Below are 14,839 nucleotides of genomic sequence, written 5' to 3'. Positions count from 1 at the left end.
ACCTACTATGCCATAGCACCGGCCCCAAGACATCTTTCAGATAGTTCATCCAATGCCTCTGTCTCTCACCCTCCCATATACACTTCTAGCTGCAAACCTGTCAGAGACTTCCTGTGGCTTTCAAGGTGAAGTTCTCATCCCTAGCACACCTTGCAAAGCCTTGCCCAAGCTAGATCCCTCCCCACCAGCCAGCCTCATGCCTTGCTGCCTCTCCTCTGTTCCTGGGTAGCAGCCACACGCCACTGTCCATCTCCTGGGAGGCACCACACTTCCTCCCTCCTTTGCTTGTGTTCTCCCTCTCTTCTCCTGCTCCTTTCTTTACTTAGTCAGCTCTTGCTCATCCGTAAGTCTGCGTCTTAGAAACCACCACATATTATTGGTCTTAAAGCATGGCTTCCACACTTAAACATCTCTAACCTAGAGGGGCATCGAATCGGGTGCGTCCTTGGCCGGGGCTGTTGGCTGGCTGCTGTTGGGACACAGCACTCAGCAGCAACAGCAGCGGCACTCAGACTTGCAGGGTGGCATTAGTGGTTTGGCAGCAATTCCTGGGGACAACATGGAGCCCTCTCTTAACCTCTAGGAAACAAAGAGCTGTGCTGTGGAAGCAGGGAAATAGTGGATCAGACGGGCTGAGCAAGCAGCTTTCTCCACGCAGGAGTCAAAACAGGTTGGCGCCACATAAGTGAGAATTTGGCTTAAGAGCACAGTACCAACAGCTTTTAGTTCTTCTGCGGATTCCTTAAGAAATCTCGTATCATCAGTGCTCTTACTGGCACAGAGGACGCTGTGGTGTGGTAAGTATGGCGTAAGCAGCTCTGCGATTAAGAGAGGGACTCCGAATGCAAAGAAAGTCTAGGAATTCCTTAAGGATCTATTGTACTTTTATTTTCTCTCTTAGTTATGCACAAAATGATGTTTCATAAAAATCTGTCAGATTAGAAGTGAAATGATATCCTATGTCCTAAGAAAACTTTATGTCGCATTTAATTGGGAGCATTTGTTTTTCTTTTTTTAAGATTTATTTGTTTTATTTGAAATGCAGAATTACAAAGAGAGAGAGAGAGAGAAAGAGAGAGAGAATCTTCCACCCACTGGTTCACTCCTCAAATGGCTGCAATGGCTGGAGCTAGGTCAATCGGAAGCCAGGAGTGTCCTCTGGGTCTGCCACATGGGTGCAGGGGCCCAAGCACTTGAGCCATTCCCTGCTACTTTCCCAGGTGCATTAGTAGGGAGCCAGATTGGAAGTGGAGCAGCCAGGAATTGAACCGGCACCTATATGGTGTACTGGCATTGCAGTCAGCAGCTTTACCCGCTATGCCACAGCACCGGCCTCAAAGCACTTGTTTTTCCAAGAGGCACGCACAATTACGATGCACCTGACAGTGGGTGACATCTGAGACTCTATGAAATATGGTAGCTCCTAGGAGCAATTTTCACCTACACCCCAAATTAGGCCAGAATAGTCTTCTACGGGCTCTCTCAGGTCCCAGCTGCTCCTTCTAGCACAAACACTAGCTTTAATGAGCAGTAAATTGTCTAATGAGCCCTTTAACAACCGCAGGATGACCGGCTCAACGTGCAAAGGCACGGAACGTCCTGCTCCCTGCTTGTCCCCGGAAGCTAGCATGGGGAGGTTGCTTGCGAGGTGTTTGAATGAAGGAATGAGCCTGAGCAGTACTGCTCTCTCTTCCTCTGGGTGGGGTCCAGAAAGAGACAGCTGTGCCGGAAAGCTTCCCACCATGGCCCAGGCCACAGAGCTGGGCAGTCAACCGGGGGACGGAGAAGCAAGGCTGAGACACGGGAGGCCTTTAGCCCTGCTGGGAGGTGACTGCAACTCCCGCGGAAGCTGCAGGTGTGAGCCCACGCGACCCCAGTCTGCACACGGAGAGTCATGGCTGCCTCCTGGGCCTCACAGCTCTGTGCCCCACCACCGCTCACCTGGAGTCAGGCCTGTTCCCGCCCCTGGGGGTAGGGACTGTATTAGCCAGCTGGGGTTACTCTAACAAGTAATCAGACACAGGCTGCTGATGAAGGGAGGAGGTTTGTGTCAATGCACGGTCCTGGAGGGTCGAGTCCACGAGTGGGCAGCCCCACGGGGCTGCTGTTGGGGGAGGGTGGGAGAATGCATACAGAGGAAGGACCGTGTGGTGACCTAGGAAGCAGGAAGGCCCAACGAGGCTCTTAGAACCGACCTTTCGCAAGAGCTCCTTTCCAAGGGCATACGCCAGTGACCTGAGGGCCTCCCACCAGGCCCACCTCCCACACACCGCAATCAAATCAGACCTCATCAACTTATGACATTGGGGCTTGAACTTCTGCATGACTCCAAATCTTCTTCCAACCATAGCAAGGCGTGACAGCGGCAGGAGTCAGGTGCTTCCTCCTGGTCTCCCTTGGTGCAGGGCCCAAGGACCTGAGCCATCCTCCACTGCACTCCCGGGCCACAGCAGAGAGCTGGACTGGAAGAGGAGCAACCGGGACAGAATCCGGCTCCCAGACCGGGACTAGAACCCGGTGTGCCAGCACCACAGGCGGAAGATTAGCCTAGTGAGCCGTGGTGCCGGCCAACTCATACATTCTCACACACACACGGCCTCACACACACACACACTCACATAGACACTCTCACACACTCATTCACACACACATACATTCTCTCTCTCTCTCTCTCACACACACACACACACACACACACACACGGCCGAGAGGTGAATGTTGGGCACTCCTCTGCTGTCACTTCCAGCTGTTGCTGCAAACTCGCTGTCTCCCGTTCAGCAACACTCAGCTCTCTCTCACCCCCACCCTGAGCTGAGCCTCCGTGGTTCACCCTGTGTGCCTGTGACTTTGCCTGCCCGTCCCCTTCCCCACCAGTCTCAGCCATGGCTTCCCTGCCCTCTGATTCCATTCCACCAGCACCTGCCCTACCTTCAGAGGCAAATCCAGTTGGAATTACTTTGAGCTTTGAATACTATGTTTCTTCCTGGTGGTCTGCAGGGTCCCCAGACAGGCCCTGGGGACCTCTGCTGGCCTCTGTCCACACTGAGGGATGCACTCCATAACCATTACAGCAGGGTAGGGCCTTGGTGTGTTTCTATACCATCTCCCCACTTAACAGATGAGAAAATGGAGGCTTGCATTTGTCGCGGTGCCTTGATCAAGCCCACGAGATGGAAAGTGGGTCGGCCAGGGTTGGATGTAGAAGAGCTGACTTTCGGGTTCTCCATGCTACCACGCACAGGTTCTGAACCTGAATGCTCACCTGGAGCCGGCAGGTATGGCAAATGAGTGAGGTACCCGTGCGTGCGTAAGGCCACGTGTGTTGTGGATGCAGAGGGGCTGCGTGAAGCCGGAGGCACACACGTGCATGGGCCTAACGCTTTGCCCAGCAGCTGCAGGGTTTTGGCCATGGGAATGCCTGTTCAGTGTAGCAACATCTTTCTTTCTGTTTTCCAAGAAAAACTAGAAATCTGGACCTTAAAAAAGTATGCAATGTCCTTTACTTGCTGAAGTTTTTTTTTTTTTTTTTAATTTTTGACAGGCAGAGTGGACAGTGAGAGAGAGAGAGACAGAGAGAAAGGTCTTCCTTTGCCGTTGGTTCACCCTCCAATGGCCGCCGCGGCTGGCGCACTGCGCTGATCCAATGGCAGGAGCCAGGTGCTTCTCCTGGTCTCCCTTGGTGCAGGGCCCAAGGACCTGAGCCATCCTCCACTGCACTCCCGGGCCACAGCAGAGAGCTGGACTGGAAGAGGGGCAACCGGGACAGAATCCAGCACCCCGACCGGGACTAGAACCCGGTGTGCCGGCGCCTCAAGGCGGAAGATTAGCCTAGTGAGCCGTGGCGCCGGCCATACTTGCTGAAGTTTTAAACAAGCACTGTAGGGGCCCAGGAAGATACGTCTGTAGGCCAAGTTCAACCCTGGAGTGGCTAGTGTCCAATTTTGGCTGTAAAGAAATATCACTGTGTGTATGGGGGTGGGGGCATAGGGCAGAGCGGCTCAGATGCTGCTAGGCACGCCCACATCGCACGCTGGAGTGCCCGAGTTCACGTCCTGACCCCAGCTTCCTGCTGACATGCACCCTGGGAGGCAGCAGGCCATGGCTCGGGTGCTCGGTTTCCTGCCAGGGAGGTCTGGGTGGAGTTTCCGGTTTCCAGCTTCAGCCTGGCCCAGCTATGGCCGTTACGGGCATCTGGGGAGGGAACCAGCAGCTGGCAGATTTCCCTTTCTCTCTCCCTTTCACTCTCAGTGTGTGTCTTTAAGAAGTAAATCACATATACAAATAAGCTATGTATAATACATTATATATGGTGTAAATGCATATGAAAGCGCATGTCTTGTAACTGCCTCCGCCTATTGTCCCTCCCCTCAAAGCTCTGTGCTTTGCTCCGTGAGGTCTCCAACCACTGCTCGCCCCTTTTCATGTCCTCACCACTTCTGGGCCAGCTCCTCCACCCCTCCCTGCAGCCCCTGGACCCTGCCTCACCAGGCCCACCAAGAAGGGCCTCCGGACTCCGCACACTGCCCAGCTCTCCAGCCTCAGGGTCCCAGCAGCTCCACCCAGCAACCTTGCCCCTCCAGGATTCACTGGTGTGAGGCTGGAAAAGGAGTCAGGAAGTTATGTCCCTAAGTCCAGCAGGGACTAAAGTCAACCAGAGGCCACCAAACGCCTGGGAACAGAGACACTCTCCAACAGGGGCCGGCGCCGTGGCTCACTTGGCTAATCCTCCGCCTGCGGAGCCAGCATCCTATATGGACACCGGTTCTAGTCCTGGTTGCTCCTCTTCCAGGCCAGCTCTCTGCTGTGGCCCGGGAGTGCAGTGGAGGATGGCCCAAGTGCTTGGGCCCTGCACCCACATGGGAGACCAGGAGGAGGCACCTGGCTCCTGGTTTCAGATCGGCGCAGTGCCGGCCGTAGCAGCTATCTGGGGGGTGAACCAACGGAAGGAAGACCTTTCTCTCTGTCTCTCTCTCTCACTGTCTACAACTCTACCTGTTAAATAAAAAAAAAATAGTTTCTGTCTTCTGTAGAGTTACCCAGATAGCCATCAGAAAGAAACCTACCCAGCCCTAAGGAAGAGATGACTCCAGATTAAGAAGGCCGTGAGTGTATCTGGCACGCCTTGCTGCATATTAGGTGTGCACCTGCTAGAACAGTCAGCTCCTTGCAGAATTCCCCGTGAACGATGGAAGGTTCTGGTGGATTTTGCGGGAGTCACCCACTTCCGTGGTGAGGACAGGGGCCCCTGTGAGCCCTTATCCGATCAGGGAGCACACTCTTGGGTGCTTCCAGGGCCCAAGTAGGTGAGCTCCATGGGGCCGCCCTCGTCTACACACAGAGCAGCTGACCTCAAAGGGGAGCTGATAACGCACTGCAGGCCCCATGTGGCCTGATTTGTCATGAGAAGTTGGATGCCTGAATTGTTGGGTGAGTTCTCTGGCTTATTAAAGCTTGGAAACTCATTTAAATGAAAACAAAACACCGTTGTAACAGCCTAAGAGCTGTCTGGGGGCATGATTCAGCCACAGGCTGCCAGACAGCGTCTTCTAGGTTGGAGGGCAGGGCCAAGAAATACTCAGAAAGAAAAAAAACACAAGCTCAGATAGCTTAGGGTGCTGCTTCCAAGGAGCTACTCATTGGAGTTCAGATGCACACACTCCCAGACTCATGTTTGCTGCCTCCTCCTAAACCTCATTCTAAATAGTGACGCCACCTGTCACCCGCTCCCATTCCTAATGTGCGCCAGACTCGACGAGATGTGCCTGTAAGAACACTGACAAGGCCCATGAGTGCTCCTGGTCCCCAACACACATGGTTCCAAACCCACTGGAAAGGGCCAGCAGCAGCAAAGCGGCCTCTCTCCCCCCGCCCCACCTGTTCGTGGTACGCGTGCCACGCAGTAGCACAACCTTTCCCTTCCAGGACCCCTGGCTCTGGCCAATCGAGGTTGAGGCGACTGCGTGCTGTGCCGTGTCGTGGAGCCTGATGTGTCGTCACCAGGAAAGGTTTACGATTTCCCCCGAGTAGGGGCAGCTGCCGTTCCTACAATCTGGTCCTTGTCCAGGAAACCAGGATAGAGAAGACAGGAGCCTCCTAGTGGGAAAAGGAATTCTGTTCTCCAAGCAAACTCCGACGGAATTCCACACTGCTTGCTGTGTGCCTACCCTGCACGAGGCGCTCATGGATCATCGCATTCCCAAACGTAGGCTCGGAGGAAGACTGAGCTTCCAGATTTTTCCTGAATGAAAAGGCCGGGCCAGCCCTCAGAGGAGAAGGGAGGAGGGAAAACGGACCAGCCTCAAACGGGAGAGGAAGACGTGGCAGGGTGCAGGGCAGACTATCACTTCTCGTGTCTAGTTCATTTCCTTAAGCTGACGCCTGCAGCAAAACTCCAGGTGTGTCTCGGTCTCAGCCAAGCTGCTGGGTATTAGTGGGCGTTTGTGTTCCCTCGTTTCCATGCAAGAGTCACTCAGAAGGGTGAGCCGGGCCCTTACCCAAGGCCACCACAGTGCGGCTACAGTAACGTGGGGAGGTAAGGGAGGAAGGCAAGTGTAGGGGACTGAGGCCAAGTCTGTGGGGTCCAGCTTTCCCTTTGTGGATAGGTTTTTGCTCCAGTGTGGGTGGGTATGAGTACTAGTGCTTGGTGCATGAGTGCTAGGGCTTGGTGCTAATTGGATTAGAAGGCCATGGGCCGCTAAGAAACCTGAGACCCTGAAAGAGCTTCACCCTGTGGCTTGGGCACAGCTTACAGAATTCAGGGGGGTGCACCCCCTTCTTAATACCAGCAGCCAGCAATGCCAGTGTCCTCCACCGTGCAGGCTCCCGCGGCTAAGCAGAACGTGATATATATCCGACTTTGAGAGAAAGATGCACAAATTATTTTCTACTGTGGGTTGTTCCAGCTAGGATTTTAATGTAAGCAGAATCTAAACATCTCCATCAATCTTGCTCCCTTTTTCTCACAAGAATATGGTTCCAACAATCCTTATTTTAAAGAGGACTTCTACTGTAATTACGGGTGTATTTGCACAACTAATCCTTCCCCTTGCCTCTTTGGCAAAGCGCTCAGTTACTGTTTGAGCTAGCTTAGCCGTGGATCTTCTTCTAACTGCAGCGTGGACCCTGGAGGGGTAGGACCTTAGCGGGGGCTGCCTTCCCCACATCCTGCAGGGATCCAAGAAGCCAACTTTTACAGAATGCTAGGGATTCCAAAGGGTCTATTTGGGCTATAAATGTGCCAGGAAAAAAAAAAATCCTTGGATGTTCATTACTGGTGTGGCGGCTCAAAGTCACACCCAGTTTTCTACCTTGAAACCTTATTAAAAAGTTGGAAAATCTCTACCAGGGTGAGCAAGCCAGCTTTCACTAGTTCAGTGGGTGGTTTTTAAAAGCCTCCTAGCACAGGTCTATTCAGTCGTGTCAAAGGCATTCACTGCTCACCCACACCTGCAGGGAAGGCAGGAGACGGACTACAGAAGAAATCAGAGGCTCTGGGGTGAAAGGGGGAATTTTCGCTGTTTGGCGGGGAGGAGGCCCTTCACCCAGAGCGGCTGGGGTGATGGCAGTGGGAGCCTTCACAACCCATCTCTACACCCACCCAGTGGGGCGGCAAGGCTCAGCCCAGGATCTGCAAACATTCAATCTTCACCAAAAATCTTTAATTCAAAGCACTCAGCATGCTTTATCTGGCCACTCACGCTTACAAGTTGCTTGAACCAGGTAGAGAATTCAGGAAGTGAAATCCAACCCTCTCCCCCCACAAGAGGCAGTGGAATAACCAAGGCGATTGGACAGAAAGTCGCCCTCTGCAAACAGCCTCCCTGGGTTTGGGCTCAGGACTGATATAGGATGTTCAGGTCACGTCAATGATGTTGACGGTCAGGCATATGCATTTGTAATCAATGTGGTGGGGGTCGTAGAAACAGGCCTTCGAAACCATTGCCTTAGCTTTCTACACTGTGCACGTGGCTAGCAACCCTTTGAAAATGCGTCCTGAAGCTCTATACCAGCTGACAAGCTGTGGCCTTGTGTCAAGACAGCCCTCCCACTCAACCAACCCTTCATCAGTGTGCGTGTTGCTCCAGGTTCATTGGCAAAAAATTAAAAAAAAAATACAAACAAACTAACAACGCCACTCTTGACTCCAGATCTCTGAGCGGAGTCCTTTCTTTGCCCTGCTGCAGTTGGCATTTGAACGCAGCTTGATTTCCTGCAAGATTTCGGTAGCTTTTGGCCCTGGGCCTCCCCTCTGTTTGTAAAAGTAATGGATTCCTTGCCTGAACTCTGGCCCTCTAGAAGATGACCCTGGACCCCCGCCTTCCTCCAGCCACAGGAGAGGAGCACAGTGGCCAGGGGGGTCCCCGAGTGACAGAGGTAGACATTCTCTCTTTCTCCCTCCCTCTCATAGAACCCCTCTGCAATGCTCAATTCATTCTAGACAAATAATACACTTGAAACTAAGACTGCAATTATGAGTTTGGAAATGAACACCTCAAAATTCTACCACCAGGCTCCATTCACTTCCTTTCTGCAGCCCACCCAAAGGAAAGGCAGCCCAGACGGTGCCGAGCGCTCCCTACCAATTTACCTGCATGTGAGAGGAAACTTCATTCCCAAAGGGTAATTTATTCCAAAAAACTGCAAGTGTCTAGGAAGAGGGACTTAGAATGAAGATGCCTTTTTAACCATAACTATCTCATGTCCTGACATTTATAATGAAGCCCGGAGCCAGGAATAGATTCCGCAGGGGCACTGGATGTGTCTAAACAGCCAGATTAAGTCTCTTCGGCTTAAGTTATGTCTCCGCCCGAGAGGAGTCTGGAGGTTTCCGTGTGCAATTCAGGGAGCTTCTAGAATTGCGGCTTTGCTCACAGGACTCCCCTGAGTGGCGCAGCGACAGACAAACCCAGGCCACAGGCACCAGTGCGTTTGTTCAGAGTGGGAATAATTGCCTCTAATTCTAAGCCAGGCAGAATGCGCGCCTTTCGCTGTTTTAGTCTCCCTTAAAATTACATTGATTTGGCCTTGCACTTTGCGATTAAGAGAGAATTGAGTTAGCATGTGAGTTGTGCTGCTCTTATATGTGTCATGGTCCTGGAACGCACCTGGAAATCCTTGGGGAGAGAGTCGGAACATTTCAGACGGTAATTAAAGGAGACAGAGTTTTTACAGCTCGGGGTCGGCACTGTGGTGCAGAGAGTTAAGCAGTTGCTTGTGATTCTGACATCCTGTATGGCTGCCAGTTCGAGTCCCAGCTGCTCCACTTCCAGCCCGGCTCCCTGCTAATGCACCTGGGAAAGCAGCAGAGGACGGCCCAAGTGCTTGGGCCTCTGCTAACCATGGGGAGACCAGAGTGGAGTTCCAGGCTCCTGATTTTGTCCCAGCCAAGGTCTGTTGTGGCCATCTGGGGAATGAACCAGCAGATGGAAGGTCTCTCTCTCTCTCTCTCTCTCTCTCTCTCTCTCTCTTAAATAAACAAACAAATCTTTGAAGTCTTTTTTAGCTTGAATAAACCACGAAGGGTCAGGAGGTGGAAGATCAGTAGGAAACTCCTCTGACATCTTCAGAGGGAAAAAAAAACCCACATGGAAAGCAGGCATGGAAAAGGTCATTGTGGAATATTGCTTTTTCTTTTTAATTTTATTTATTTATATGAGAAATAGAGTTACCGAGGGAGGCAGAGACAGAGAGAGAGAGAGAGAGAGAGTTCTCCCATCGGCTGATTCACTCCCCACTTGGCAGCAACAGCTGGAGCTGGGTCACTCTGAAGCCAGGAGCTGGAGCTCTATGCAGGTCTCTCACATGGGTGCAGGGCCCCAAGCACTTGGGCCATCCTCTGCTGCCTTCCCAGGTGCATTAGCAGGGAGCTGGATTGGAAGTGGAGCAGCAGGAACATGAACAGGTTCCCATATGGGATGCTGGACTGTCGCTCCCCCACTTGCAGAGGAACGACCCCGGACCGGACGCTGTTCTCTTTCCCCGGTCCTTCCCAGGTTTGCTGCCGCTCCCCCACCTCCGCGGAGGAGCAGCACCGGCGAGCTCTCCGATCGACTCTCTCAGGGGGGCGCGGCCCCGCATGTTGTCTCTCTCCCCTTTTAAGGGGTTGGGCCAGGAATCAGCTAATTGACGAAGCAGCTGTGTAAGATTTGTTTACTCTCTCTCAGCACCATATGATGGGAGATCAGATGCATAGAGTTAGTCTTAATAGTCTCAGTGGTCTAGTCTAGTCTCGGTAGTCTCAGTACTTATTTCGCCATGTTGTGGGAGACAGGCCCTGCTCCCCACACTGGACCTGCAGGCTGAGGCTTAACTACTACACCACAGTGCTGGCCTCAGAATATTGCTTTCAAAGTGTGGCTTTCCGAACGTCTTCTACAGAAAAACTTCCACTTCGCAGCATCATTTCGTGTGAGTTGCGTGAACACAGGGAGAGAACAATCTTTCAAGATTTGGGTATCGTATTCAAAAGATTGAGATTTAGAGGTCGTAGAAAAGGCTGGTTGGCCAGGTTGGTGGCCAGGGAGATGTTGTTCTGGTTGGACAGCAGCTGTGCACACGGGCTTCTGTGCTGACGTAGGCAGCAGCCTCCCCACCTAGGAGAACGCAGGGCGCGAGTTCCAGCGGAGAGAGAGGAAGCGAGAACCTCCACCCAGGCAAAAAAGAGGCCATTATTTGCACAAAGCAGGTGCAAAGATGGGCGGTCCCAGGGGTTAAGCAGGAACATGCCTCGCCTGCAGGGGGCAGCACTACAGCCAGCCAAGCATTGCAATCCCCGAATGCAGGTCCCAGCTGCCAGCTCTCCCCACGTTTGGAAAACTAGAAAACTGGGTTTTGATGTGAAGTCTCACCTACTTTAAAAGGTTAGCAACACACCCCAAACCTAAAAACAAACAGACAAACAAAACCCGTTGTCGTGAGGACATCTCTCTGGGCCAGGCACTGCTGTGTAGTCACAGGAATTCTCATGAAGGTGCTGGAAGAATGCATGAAAGAGGAAGGGAAATTGCAACACAAGACGCTGGCAAGGCTCTGCTCGGAAAACTTCTCTAAAGGCTCCGTGTTGGGGCCCAACTCGGAGGATCACACATCTCGGGAGGGTCTAACCCCGCGTCTGGACGTTAAAACCAGAGTTCTAGTAACTAGTGATTCAGCAGAAGCTGAGTGCGGGAGCACTTCTATGCAGAAAGAGGTGAGGTGTTGATGCTGCTGTTTGGATCGGAAGTTACACCCAGGTAGATTCATGAATGAGTGCTGCATGCCCGAACGCTCTGTGATGTGCGTGTGCAGCCACTCGGTCTACATTACCGTGAACCAGGTACCACTGCTCATGCAGCAGCATTCGTAGGAACTTTGGATAAAGTGTCTGGGAAGAAACAAGGAGCCCTTTTAGGGCAAGGCTTGCAGCCTCTCACTTCCACCACGATGAGGATTTTCAGTGGGAGTGGAACTTCCTTCCACACTCCGCGGAGGTCGGACTTGGCTTCGTCTCAGTCGTAGGGCTTTGGTAGTGCCTGTGTGTTCATCCCCCTCTCTGGCTGCACAGCCTGTGATAATGGGCCCTGCGAGTGACACAGAGGGAGAAAACCCTTCCGTTACATCCTCGTGGTGGATCAGGTCATTGTGCAGAAGCGCCCACTCCACCCACTGCAACTCCACTTCCATGAGTAGAGTAGACTTCCCTGCCACCGGACTTCGGGCTTGGACGTGAGATTTGGCTCAGCCAATACAATGTCAATTTCATGATGGGGGTCAAAGGCTCACAAAGCACTTGTGTGAGCACCACACCAGCATCCCATGTGAGTACTGGTTCAAGGCCTGGCTGCTCCACTTCTGATCCAGCCCCCTGCTAAAGTGCCTGGGAAAGCAGTGGAAGGTGGCCCAAGGGCTTGGGCCCCTGACATGCATCTAGAGACCTGAATGGAGTTCCTGGCTCCTGGCCAAAGCCTGGCCCAGCCCTGGCAACAGTAGCTATTTGGGGTGTGAACCAGGAGATGGAAGATCTCTCCCTCTCTCTGTAACTCTGCCTTTCAAATAAATAAATAAAATTATTAAGGGGCACTTCCTCTAAGCAACAACTACTTCTTTGGCCCAGAATGAACACATATGGAGGAGAACCACCCAGTCACACCCAGCTAGACCCATCGTTGAAGCAGTGTGCTTAACAGAGCTCAGCATCAACCAACTGGCCCAGCCAATTTGCAGACGAAGGAGAAACAAATGAAAGAAAATGAGCTTGGGGAGGATTTTGTTATTCGGCATTATTCTAGCACTAGCTCACTGGTTCAATCCTTCTCATAATAAATCGGGCTTTTTGCCCTTTAACCGGTTCCTGCAGCTGACTTGGTTAGTCAGCGATTAGCATTCTACTCAGGACTGTAGGAGACGTAGGGGAACTGGAAAACACTCAGATGGTCTGAGTTCAGCAACCGGTCTGTTTCCACATAGGCTACTGGAGATCCACTGCACTAACCAAGGTCAGACAGAGCAGAACCTGGGGTCATCTGCTCCTTCATCCATCCATCAGCTGCCCGTTGTGTGTCCTGCAGGTTCTATTTCCCACACGCATCTCCAATCTTTCTGATAGTCTCTGGTTTTGTTGCCAACCATTGCTGGGCCAGTTCTGGGTCATCTCTTGCTTAGATTAGTGTAACAACCTCCACTGTCCCTGTCTCATCTTCTCCTGCCTCATTTCCCCCAGCTGAAAATACGTCCATAAATTCCCATTCAGTGTAGAATCGTGTCCAGCTCTTCCAGCGTGACTTACAACAAAGTCCTTTCTGGTCTGCTGCCACCTCTCACCACCCCTCCCCTAACGCACCGCGTCTCTCATCGCCAGACCAGAGGAGCTTCTCTCCTCTTCCCAGGCTGGATGCCATTCTCTCAACACCCTTCTCGCTTTCTTTCCTTGTAGTTGTTTCCCATGCGATGGGTTTATGAAGCAGTCTGAACTCAGAATAAGTGAGAAGACGAACGATGTGTTTCCCCCTATTGTTTCTGCAATAAAGCTGGGCCAACCTCCCTGTCTACTCCACGCTGACAACGTGTAAAGAGTACGTAATAGCCAATTCACAAAAGTCTTCTGTCTTCTGTCAGTCAGAGCAAGGCGGCAGCATTGAACTCTGAGTGTGGAAAACTCACCTGTGTCTCCTTAGCATGGGTGGGAGCTATTCCGACTCTGGGAAGACCCTCTCCTGGATTTTCTCTGGGTTTTCCACAGAATTGGGCAGGCCCACTAGACATAAGAAAATGGACAAGTGTCTCTTACTGAAATGGCAATATAGCCAACGCCTTCAGTAGAGCACATATCCAAGTGCTGATTTTTCTGTGGTACACTGTCAGTTCGTGGGAGATTCCTGTAGGGGAAGCGTTCACCACGCACTTCCCTGTAAGGCCTATCTGTGCTTATCCCTCCTCTATGGCTCATTCCCCATCAGAGCACCCCATTGCTTATGGAGTAGACGATAGGATCTTTCACCTCCTGGGAGGCACAGATCTTTTGAGCACAATACTTGAAGTTACTGAAGTTACAAATAAAATAAAACTAGACAGCATCTTTTTAAAAAAGATTTATTTTATTTATTTGAAAGAGTCGCAGAGAGAGGTAGAGATGGGGGTGGGGATGGTCTTCCATCTGCTGGTTCACTCCCTAAATGACTGCAATGGCCGGAGCTGGGACAATCTGAAGCCAGGATCCAGGAGCTTCTTCCGGGTCTCCCACACAGGTGCAGGGACCAAGCACTTGGGCCATCCTCTGCTGTTTTTTTTTCTTAAGATTTATTTATTAACTTGAATGAGTTACACAGAGAGAAGAGAGGCAGAGAGAGAGAGAGAGAGAGAGAGAGAGAGAGGTCTTTTATCCATTGGTTCACTCCCCAGTTGGCCACAATGGCTAGAGCTGTGCCAATCCGAAGCCAGGAACCAGGAGCCAGGAGCTTCTTCTGGGTCTCCCATGCAGGTGCAGGGGCCCAAGGACTTGGGCCATCTTCTACTGCTTTCCCAGATGATAGCAGAGAGCTGGATTGGAAGAGGAGCAGCTGGGACTTGAACCAGCACCCATATGGGATGCCAGCACTGCAGGCCAAGGCTTTAACCCGCTACACTGCAGCCCTGGTCCTGCTAGACAGCATCTTTAAAAAATATTTTTCAAGGATCAAATTCTACTAAAAAAAAAGTTCACTGGTAAATGTTGCTCCCTGCATTAAACAATAATCAAACCACTAGTAAGAATTTGCTCTGGTTGGGTTAAAAAATGCAATTCTAGAATAATTTGGTTATTTGTTTTTTTCCTTGTTTCCACTTTAGATGTTTTCCTGGTTTAAATGAATGGAGAAGAGCATTCTGGGTTGTTTGCCTGTTAGCAAACATTTCCAGCAATCTCTTTGGTCTCGAAGGCCCCAAGAGAGGGGGCCAGGGTGGCCGCCTAAGTATTAGAACCCTGGTGGGGGAAATCGTGCCTGGCTCTTTGCCTCTCAGCTGCTGGTGGGTGAAATAGTTGAAGCAATTTTCTGGTGTTTTGTCCCATGCACAATGGGATGTACCCAGCACAAAGTGGCAGACTGTGAGGCCAGCTACCTCACCAGCAGGTGGAAGATCAGGTTCATGCAAACTTGTAAGGAAGAGGGTCTCTTAATCATCCATCTGCCAACCTGCTCTCTTTACTTTGTCTTGCCAGGGGGCACCCATCTCCTAGTAGCCCAGCCCTGGGAGGGGACTCCACCCACGTAGGGAGCACACCAGAGGTTTGCGACATGCGACACTTGGTCCTCATCCTTTGGTCTCTTGGTTTTCTCTGAGCGGCAGACTCTGGAGTCAAATCCCAGGCCTCGCACTGACTAAGCAA

This window comes from Oryctolagus cuniculus, chromosome 5, assembly GCF_051225735.1.
Source record: "Oryctolagus cuniculus isolate XC-2025 breed Fujian yellow rabbit chromosome 5, ASM5122573v1, whole genome shotgun sequence".
Taxonomy (NCBI): domain Eukaryota; kingdom Metazoa; phylum Chordata; class Mammalia; order Lagomorpha; family Leporidae; genus Oryctolagus; species Oryctolagus cuniculus.
The sequence above is the reverse complement of the archived record's forward strand: the minus strand, read 5'-3'. Positions refer to the sequence as shown.